General features: G+C 43.4%; 1 protein-coding gene across 6 annotated transcripts in view; it reads right to left on the bottom strand.

Moving 5' to 3' along the window:
- The window catches only part of Prlr (prolactin receptor), a 175,270-nt gene that overhangs the window by 51,874 nt on the left and 112,422 nt on the right, over nt 1–10,974 (bottom strand). For 3 of the 6 annotated variants that reach the window (XM_005356622.3, XM_013349745.2, XM_026783679.1), the window contains exon 2: nt 6,013–6,040. The gene's annotated coding sequence lies outside the window, so the exon portion shown is untranslated. Of the gene's footprint in view, nt 1–266; nt 288–5,975; nt 6,041–10,974 lie in introns of those variants that run through there. The other 3 variants (XM_005356623.3, XM_026783680.1, XM_013349744.2) reach the window with 2 other exon arrangements.

Genomic DNA, 10,974 nt, shown 5'->3' with positions numbered 1-10,974 from the left:
ATCCATCGATCCACCTACCCACCCACCATCCATCATCCATCCATCCATCCATCCATCCATCCATCCATCCATCCTTTTACTCAGGTATTTACACTTGAATCTAAGAACCAGATGTAGAAATGAGATCTTGTGCAGAAAGTATTCTTCTAGTATATATATAGAGAGAGTTTCTCATAGAGAGAGAATCCAGCAAAACACATATAAACGACAGAAGAAACAAGAACAAAGCCCTTCAGATGCCATGGACAAGAGCAAGGAGATCTGACCTGGTCAAGGAGATGAGGGTGCTTCCCCGTGGAGGGTGCCACTCAGCTGAGCATAAGCTTCCTTGTTTTATCTTTGACACAGCCCCATCCACCAAATGAGTCTGTTTTTATGCAGAGTCCAGTTAGGCATCAGGTGTCTAACCCCAGGGGATGAGGAAGTAACAGGATAAGCTAACCAAGGTCATTCTATTCATTTTTGTGTCCAAAGATTACTTTACAAATGACCATACCACTCAGTTCTAGTCATTGAGGCGTAGCAGAAGTTTTGCTCTCTGCTGAAAAGAAGAGAGGGGGAAAGGAGCCCCCCTCCTTAACCCTCACCCTGACTCTGGGTCCTTGGAGCTATCATGGCCCACGAAATCAAACCTAAAGTGATTTTCCCAGAACTTCTCAGGAGAGCGCTGCATGCCCGGTGCTTAATCCACCTTTAGCCAGGCATGCTATGGCTTGCAACTCAAAGTATCCTCCCTGGGGCCACGGCACAGAAGGATGCAAAAGAGGCTTAGAATCTGCACTTGCTCAAGCCTGGGAGAAAGTGGACTCTCCAGAGCGTGGCCCATTTGCCTTGGGCATACAGCAAAGCTTGGCATAGGTATTTTAGTAGTCTAATTTTCAAATGTCGTGGCTTAGATGTGAGAGAGGTTGCTGCAGACAGAGAAGCACTGGGATTCTTCTGTAACTGAAGGAAAGGGGTGCAATGCCAGGGTGTGGGGGTCATGGAAATCTTGAGTGAGTGTGTAAAGAGCTGGTGAAGTACTAAGTGAATGTGTATTGTCTGACATGGGCACAGCCATGTCAAAGACCAATTCCTCAGATCCACTGGAATGAGAGACTCCACTCTCTAGGATGAGACTCCAAGGGATGGAAAAGCTTTCTTCTGACCCAAATGCAAATACTGACAGTGTATACAAGTAGACGAACTAATGAGTGTGGACAAAACCCAGCAACACAGCTTCCGCCTCTTGGATGCTGATAACGTGAGAGAGTTTGCCTTTAGAGACTTCCTGCTAAGACTAGCTGCATCCCCCCTTTATGATGTCCATAATAAACACGGGTAGCTTCCAGGTTGATGTATGTAGCTGGCGCCATTCAATCAGAGTGCATAGCCCAGCTAACCCCAGATTGTCTGTATGAATGCCAGTCCTCGTCCTTCTCTTGTTTTCCCCTAGTCAAATTTCTGGGCCTAAGCAGTGCTGGACGTGGCAGTGAGAGCCACTGACTTACTGGGGATTTTAAATGATCATTCTATTTTTGTCACCAACTTCAATATTGCATTATCTAAAGAACTTTAGATTTTATTTCCTATTGTGTTTTCTAGTCAGTGGTGGATTTAGCGTTAGAAGGCATTAGACATAAAGGCCACAACTACTCTCTATATCTTCGTGTGCTAAAGGAAAACATAGAATCCAATCTCCCATGTAGCCAAATATGCAAGTGACTGTGATACATCACGAGTGATAGTGCATTCAAATGAGAGAATATGTCATATTTGCCTACGGGCTATTGAAAGTCAAATGGATGGAAACACTCTGGCTCAGTTTCTAGAAAAGTAAATCTGCCATGATTAAGGGTATCTCAAGGCAGAGTATTTGGGAAAGCAGTGTTTCCCTGCTCCCTTTCCCCATGAAGATAGGCAGTAGCCCTGGTGTGCACACCGACAAACACCGCTTCCCTTCTGCAGTTCTTGAGTGAAGGGTGCTTGCAAGAAAGGATCCTCTGAGAAGGACAGCCAGCTTCTGCAGTGATGCTTTTGTCTCCTCTTTTTTGTTTCTTCTCCTCTTGCAGCAGTTTGAGTAAACGAGGCAGAGTCAGCGAGCTCGTGGGAGACTCTATGCAGGGATGGAGTGAGATGCAAGCTGAGTTTGCATCTATGCGGAGGTCCTAGACTTGGGGATGATGAACTTAGCGACTTGGATGGCCACTAAATGACCTGTGCTAACTGACAGGTTGTAAACTATAGACAGGACAAGGGAATGTTTTCTATAGTCACCAGCCATGTTAATTTTGACTTGCTTCCTTCTCTTTCTGAGCCTTCATTTTTTTGTTAAAGTGCTCTGCTCCCCTCAATGAGTGTCTGTGAGGACAAGATGCTGAGATGAATGGCTTTGGTAAAAGTACTCTATTTGTCTACAAAGCGCAGTGCAGGGATGAACCACTGTTTTCATTAGCGGGCAATGACTGCTCCTCCGCTGCTGTGATTAAGGGAAAACAATTGCCCTGGAAAGCCCCCGTGTTCCTTGGACTCTTCACAGAAGCAGAACTCTCAATGGAGATGATTCTTTTTCCTTGCCTTGCTGTTTTGATTTGAATAATCCCAGCTCTAAGTGGACTCTTGAATATGTCCCCAAGATCTGATGCCACCAGGGTGCTGATTTCTTTTTGGGAACTCACTGGCTCCTAAGTGTGAGCCCTGCTTCGGGTCTCACTTGCCTCAGTATTGAGAAGACAATCTCTTGTTTCATCATGAGTCCACAGACAAACAGAGCAGAAAATATGTCTGAAAGGCAGCGACAATCACTTCTGCTTCCTGGAGCCTTGTGGTAGAGTAGCTGTACATTTTTTTATCGCATGGCATAAGTGACATCATTGCTGAAGTATTTGAAGTATTCTGATGAGTCCTTTCACTTTCCCTTTAGGAACCTATCCTGTTCCCCTCCCCTCCCCTCTCTGCAGAGCCTGCTTATCTGAGCTGTCTCACTTTCCTAGAACTCCGCATTGGGATGACCAGCTTGTTCCAGTATAAACTTTCTGTGATGATGGAGTAGTCTAGATGGTCTCTGTTCAATAAAGTGACCACTAAGCCCATGCAGCTACTGAACATTTGAAACGGATTCAGTATAACTGAAGAACGGAATCTTTAATATTTGATTTCAATGGACTCAGATTTAAATTGGCATATGTGTCTGGGGGGGGCAAGGTATTTGTTGGCCAGTGTACTCAGTTTCTCTACCACAACCGAAATCAGTCTAACCTAGGTTCCAATCCATAGCCCTCTCAGAGAAGCACAAGAAAGTCCATCTGGTAAACCAAGTACTAGGTGTAAATTAACTTCTTAACCCTTGTAGGCAACTGTGTAGCTCTTTCTCTTTTTCCTTGCGTTGGGGATTGGACCCTATGCCTCACACATACTAAGAAAGAGCTCTACCAATGAACTACATGTCTACACGCTAAGACCAGAACACAGGTTTTGAACAATACCACACTTTAGTCAAAATGGAAGCCCAAGTGGCAAGAACTGGGGAAGGGGATGGGTAAGTACGATATGTAAAAAGAGAATGGGTAAAGACCTTCTGATACACATCAAAGTACGTCTAATGGATGCCATTTCCTCCCCAGGGCGCTGGGATGCTTCTAAACTCGTTTGTCTCTCAGGAATCTAGCAAGATTTAAGGTCACAAGTATATGGGCAGGAGCTGGGGAAAAAAAAAAACTGGAATGGGCAGATCTTGGAGGATGCCAGAGTTCTTGCAAAAGGATGTAAGGTGCCAGGTAGGTTGGTGCTTTGTTCTGCCTTTCTGTGGAATGAGCACAACCATTGGGACATAACCGAAAAGCTGGAGACCAGAAAACAGATTACAGAGCTCACAATGGGCTATGATATTTTTGTGCTGGACAAGAGTTGAAGCTCTGCTCTTAATTTGAATCCCAACCTTTCAGGGAAGTGTTCTTTCTCTTGCATTCTTTTATGAACACTGGTTTCTGGATGTTCTTTTCCTGTTGAAACTGGGCTGTGCTGCTGTGTGTCTTGGCTTGTCTTAAAACTGCTTTCAAGTTCCTGCCTGAGTTTTCACTGATACACACTGGCATCAGAATAATCTTTGCATATCAATTCCAGGTTGGGTAAAGGGTGGAGGACGTGGGGCTGGGGCTGATGTTATGGAAGGACAATCAGAAGGGCCCTGGGGGACACTTAGAGACAAGCAAGAGGAGAGCATCCCAATGCTTGTGTTTGGGGATTTGCTCTTGGGGCCTCAGTCTCTTGTTTCAACCACAAACACATCTGTTACCAACACTTCACCTGCTCTGGACTGCATGGAGTGGAAAATATGAATTTTAATTAAGACACTGTTCAGAATCTATGCTTTCCTGCTTAAAAATTTTATAAAGTCAGTCAGAGACATTTTTTTTACATAGATATGTGGTAAATAAATAAGTACACATAAAAGTAAAAAAAAAAAAAGCAATTATCCGGGAAATCTCTCTGGTGTTTGCAACACAGTTCAGACTCCAGTTTTCTGGGCTTCCTTGTCCTCTTGAGGGAAAGATTATTACAGTATGTAGCATAACCTTGTTGTCTCTCAATCTGTCTATCATTTAAGTGGCACAGACCATGTGAAATCAGGGGACAGAAGCCCAGGAAGGAGGAGGAAGTGCACAGAACTCCAGCAGCACTGATTTCTCAGTCTGGATGTTTGTGGACCATCCAGGGAAGGACATTCATGTCACAGGGATCTCTTGTACCCAAAGTGTCTAGATGACTTACGGCATCCTTTTTGTAGACATTTCCTAATGTCTACTCTGTGCACTATGACTTTCAGTCCATTTAAATGAAAAGACAAAAGGTCCTGCCAGGGCTGAGGTAACTTAAAGTGGTTTTTGATACAAAGATCTTGGTCTACTTAGGAGACTTCTGGCAATGTCTGAACACATTACCGTCACTATCCAGGGTGGGTGGTTTTCTCCTTCCCAGGACCTTAAGCAATGTTTTGACCCTGCTGGTTGTTAAAGTTGGGGTTGCGGTGGTGTTCTCTCTGATGTTGCCAAGTATACTACCATTCAGAGAGCAATCTCCGTGACCAAAACATTTGACTCAGAACGTCTTGACAAAGTTTGAGAAACCTTGGTCCAAGGGACAGGCAAGTCTTCACTAGAGTGAGGGATGGCTCTCAAGGGGGTGTCACCATGCCACTGCTGGAAGACTAGTAAACACCACGAAGTGGCTCAAAAAAAAAATCTCAGAAGCTTTTCACTTAGAGTGTTCCTCAGCCATTAACTTAGTCCATTTCCCATCTTCATGAGGTTTTCGCTTTCCCTGGAAGGACGGGAAAGCGAGGCCTCAGAGTTACACAGGCCATCCTCTGCTTTCTTACAGCACGCCCACCTTCCACAGCAGCATAGGCAGGGACAATCTGTGTGGAAGGTTTCTCCATGGCCTGCTTGCTGACAGGTGCTGGCTCCCAGGGTTTCCTTGCTGTTAATGGAAGGAGAAGACGCACAGCACGCCATGTATGAGATTTGTCATATAGGTTGTGATGGAGCAGATCCAAGTAGTGACACTATTTAAGGAGGCTGAGACAAGGATCAGAGAGTGGTGACAGAATTTGTACTGAACTGGTTAAAGAAATACAAGCGGATGCAATAGTTCTCTTTCCGGTTATAAAAGTAACACAGACATTGTCAAAAAAATTCCCAAGTACAGAAACCTATAAAGAGGAAACAAAAATTGCCTGGTTGCACTACTAGGGAATACCAACCACGTAAAGCTTTTGAGAGAAACAAGAAAAAGAGACGAATGAACATCAGGTTTTCTGAGACAATGAGCTAGGGAGGTTTGAAGATGGTTTTGAGGACAGCAGAGTGTCCTGTGTGAACAGGGGTGGTTTGAGATGATGCTCTTTGAGAATCCAGATAGCTGAGTTCCCCATCCTTGCTCAGATGATATGGACAGTGGGAAGCAATCAGCTGGGCGCTTGCTCAAGCCCTTCTTACCTTTAGGGCTCATGTGCAAAGCATTTGTGGTGCTCACCTTCAGAGATAGGAGAAGTGTCCTTCAGCTGAAAGAGAAGATGACTCATTTTAGTTCAAACATGACAAGGCAGGATATTTGTCATCCCTGGCTTCCTGTGCCACATAGCATGGCAGAACGCCCTCACTTATAGCTCTCATTTTCTGGACTATTTTTTTGCAACTTCATTATGAAGTAATATCCATCTTAGAAAAAAGTCGCAACAATAAATTCCATCTTTTGCACCCAGATAACCTAATTATTAATATGCTACTCATCATCCTGTATCTATTATATATAAAAATTACTTTTCCTCCAAGTCACTGAAAAGTAAGTCACAGTCATGAGCCTTCACTGTCCTAATTATTTGAGTTTATTTTCCTAAGAATAGGACATTCTTTTTTATAAACAGTGTGATTAAGTCAGAAAATACCCGTTGATTCAGCATCACTATACAATCTATAGGAGCTCCTAGGCCACTTTCACCAGCTGTGATTAAATTGTAAGGAGTTTGATGTTGAGGTCCTAGATGGGATTTATCAATAAATGCTGACGTGGCCTTGGTCGAGTTAGATTCACCCACTTTTACTTGGACTTGCCCTCAGGGAGTCAAAAATGTTTTGGCAAGAAAAAGCTTTTCAGAGTGAGAAATGGACTGACTGCTCACAGGAATGCAGGGTGAAGCCTTTCGTCCCCTGCCATGTCCCCTCCAGGTGTCCCAGCCCCAACCTTAGCCCTGCTAGTATTTCTGACTCCAGGCTTGTGTATGAAATTCCAGACTCTAGTTCTTGATTGGCCAGGGTTTAAAGGCCACAGCACAGGTAACTGAAGGAGATGCAGATCTCAGATCAGAAGAAACTCTTTCAATGTTTCAATAAAAAACAGGCCTGAATATGCTAGAAGCTGACTTTTAATCCTGGGTTCTCGGGCTGGGAAGATTGCTCAGTGGGTAAAGCCCCTGATGGGTCTCTGTGAGACTGGGTTTCAGATCTCCAGCAGCCATGTAAATGCTGGTGAGGCGTGGCCCGCCTATGAACCCAGCAAACACGGGAGGTGAAGGCGGATCCCTGTGACGAGCTGGCTGCCTACACCAGCCAACTCTAGCAAGACTGGGTAGACTCGCTTGAATTCTGGCTTCAAGCGGATGACGTTGCCTTACTATGTAAGGTGCAGATAGAGGGAGGAGGACACTAGGCATCAGCCTCCCGCCTCTGCATGCACATGGACGTGCATCTGCACACAAACAATTGCCACACACACCAACACACATGTACACATGGATCACACACGCACACATGCAAAAACAAAACACCCCCTCCCCCAAACTGGCTTTTCCTTTTGGACACAAATTCATAATTATTGTCCAGTTTGCTCTCACAATTCCAGGCAAAAGCCAACTGGTCACTGGAACCAGCCAAAAAGACTTTCAAATAATTTCTAAGCCTCCGAATGCCAGACTTCTAGAAATCGTTCCATGAGGAAGCTGGCGCTTAATGTTCTTCATGCTACCTTAACAAGCAGAGAAGGGAGTGACTGGCAGGAGACCCGCAGTGGCCCCCAGTGTCTTCGTAACTCTGAAACCCTCACGCACACAGTCACTACTTTGTCAGCATTGCTGCTTTGATTGGGCAGCTGAACTGTGTTTGCAATCAAAGCCTGCAATATGATAAAAGCTATTTGAACAAAAGACGTTCATCCACAAGACGTTTGGTAATGAGGTGTCTGGTGAACCCACAGCATGCGACACAGATGTCTGGGGCAGGCTTCCTGGAAGTAAGTCTCCAGATTTTTTTCCATAAGGTACAGTGACACCACATCTTCATTTCAAAAACTCTTCAATATTCTAGACTGCATTTTACGTTCTGCGAATTATTTTAGCTGTCTTTGATAATGTCCTAACTCTGTTCAGAATAGCCCCTGATCCCCTCCGTTTCCATTTATACTCTGCTTGAATGAAATGAAATGAAACCTATACTCTGCTTATACTCTTGTTGGAAATCCCGAGGGGTTAGCTGAGGCTGGAGAAAGGCCCAGACGCAGCAGGACACAAGTCAGAGGCTACATGAACGCAAACAAGTCTGAAATACTATACGGTAGTAATGAGGGCTCTGGAGCACAGTGGCATCAAAGGAATTGCAGTTCCAGCAGCCCCCAAAGGTGTTTATTGAATGGTGGGTACTGGGCTCTCATCTTGCTCTCCTATCATTCATTGACATGTATCAAAAGTCTGGCATGCCACTTATCAATGGCCAATCTCTGTCCTGTTTCCACACTCATCCTCTTCCTATTCTAGGCTAGATGGTTCTGCCTGCTGGGCTCCCTTGCCTTCACCTTCAGGGAAAGCTCAAGTGCATCAGGCAGAGGATGGGAAATGGGCATGTCAGGGGATTCTTTCCTTCCACATCTACCTGGGTTGTAGGGGCGCTATAGCTCTGTAGCCACGTCATTCAGTAGGGCAGCCCTTCCTCTATGACTCTGCCTGTCACTGAGCCCCAGAAGATCATCCTTTCTCACTTCCATCTGCGCAGAAGAGTGGTGGCTGTTTCCCTTATTCTCTCAGCCCTGCCCACAAGAACGCTGCGTAGTCTCATTGCTCTCTCTTAAAAAAGCCTGGCTTATCTGTTACTGTAGGACCATGATGGAAATTTATGCAGAAAGCTTCCTTCCATTTCTGTGTCGTGGAATAATTTGAGGACTATTGGTCTTAGGTTTTTCATTGAAGGCCTGGTAGAATTTGGCACTGAATCCATCTGGCTTTGGGCTTTTTTCAATTGGGAGATTTTTAATTACTGTTTCTATTCCACTAGGAGACATTAATCAATGTGATAGAATTTAAGATGCATACATAACTCCTCACATCCACGAAAACCTTATCTATCTATCTATCTATCTATCTATCTATCTATCTATCTATCTATTTATTTTTACAAAGAATCCAAAAATACACACTGAAGAAAAGACAACATCTTCAAAAAATGGTACTGGTTAAACAAGATATAGAACTGCATGCGGAAGAATGAAAATAAATCCATATTTATTGCCCTTCACAATACTCAACTCCAAGTGGATGAAAACCTCAGCACAAGACCAAATACACTGAATATGATAGACGAGGAAGTGGGGAATAGGCTTGAACTCATTGGCACAGGAGAGGACTTTCTTAACAGGATCTGATAGCACAGGCATTAAGACCAATAGTTCATAAACGGGGCTTCATGAAGTTAAAACCTTTCTGTGCAGTAGGCAGCATCATTTGGTAAAGCAGGAGCTAGAGAATGGGAGAAACTTTATTGATTATTCATCTGACAGAGGATTAGTGTCTGGAATATACAAAGAACTAAAAAACTCAGCATTAATTAAACAAATAACCCAATTAAAACACAGGATATAGAACTAGAGAGTTCTCAAAAGATGAAACCCAAATAACTGAGAAACTATTTTGAAATTTCCTCTCACCCCAGTCAAGATGGCCAAGAAAATAAAACAAATGGTAGCAGTTGCTTTCAAGGGTAAAGAAAAAGGGCAATAGTTATTTACTGCTGGTAGGAATCAAAACTTGTACAACCACTATGGAAATCAGTATGGCAGTTCTTCCAAAAGCTGAAAATTGATCTACCTCAAGATATAGCTCTACCGCTCTTGGGCATATACACAAAGGACTCTATATTTTACTACAAAGATACTTGCTCATCCATGTTCATTGCTGCTCTATTCATAAAAGCCAAAATTGGGAATAACCTAGATGTCCATCAACTGATGAATGAATAATATAAATTTAGTACATTTATACAATGAAATATTATTCAGCTGTTAAGAAAAATGAAATTATGAAATTTTCAGGTAAGTGGATGAACAAGAAACAATCATCCCAAGTGAGGTAACGGAGACTCAGAAAGACAAATATTACGTTTTATCTTATATGTGGATGCCAGCTTTTAAGCTTTAGATATATCTGTTTCAATCAGAATAACCACAAAGGTTAAACAGCTAGTAAGGGACTAGAGTGGAGGAGGAGGCGATCTTCCAACAACCAGGGATGGGAAAATAAGTGTGTTGTTATAAAGCAATGAAGGAGAAATTAGAATAGGAGGATTAAATGGGAGCTAGGTGGGTAGAGTAGAGGAAGAAATATGGGAACAGACAACTGATATTAAAAGTCTCTTGAAAAGCCACAAAACCCACTCCTGTGGAAGCTTCCTAAAACATATACATATATAAATGAAGTTATCATATAATGGGAGAGACAATGTCCCAACAGGATATTATATGGTACTAAGTAAAACCCATAACAAGAAATCGATTATATCTCTTTGAGTCATTGGTCAAAGCAGCTGCACAGACCACCTCCAAACATTGCAAGCTATTGCCAATAATAGTGGCTACCTTCCATAGCCTGACTGTAATACAGTAGTACTAAAGACACCACGTATTTATCGCCTCAAACAAGGAGAAATCAAGCTCATGCTCAACCAGAACTTCCAACTTTCTCGATTAACATTCATAATGCTGGAAGTTATTACACATGCCACCAGAAGAGAAAGTAACCATCAGTCTCACCCAGGTATGATCCCTGAGAGTTGTCATAGCAACGTCTCTGCAAGTATTGTACCCACTGGGTACAATACCAGCATCAATGTTATTGGAGTAGCCAACCATATTTTCATAAGATTTAAGGCATGCTCTATGAGATGGAACCCATGCCTGGCACTGTTAATGAGATCAAGAACCTGAGACAAGGTAGGTCATGGGCCTGGGGGAAGCCTAGATGAACATAGCAATAAAAGGACTCCCAATGTTATATCCAGATCAGTGCACCATGGAACCCTCATTAGAGAACTTCTTTCAGTAGATGGAAATTAACTCAGAGACCTACAACTGGACAGCGTGTACAGAGTGAAAGACTGCAAAGCACTCAGCCCTAAATGGAGCATCTATATAACACCCCTCCTCTCAAGGATCGGGGTCAGTGTGTAAGAGGAGACA

This window comes from Microtus ochrogaster, chromosome 19, assembly GCF_000317375.1.
Source record: "Microtus ochrogaster isolate Prairie Vole_2 chromosome 19, MicOch1.0, whole genome shotgun sequence".
In the NCBI taxonomy this organism is placed as follows: Eukaryota; Metazoa; Chordata; class Mammalia; order Rodentia; family Cricetidae; genus Microtus; species Microtus ochrogaster.
Note: the sequence above shows the minus strand (reverse complement) of the source record. Positions and strands in the feature narration are given on the sequence as shown.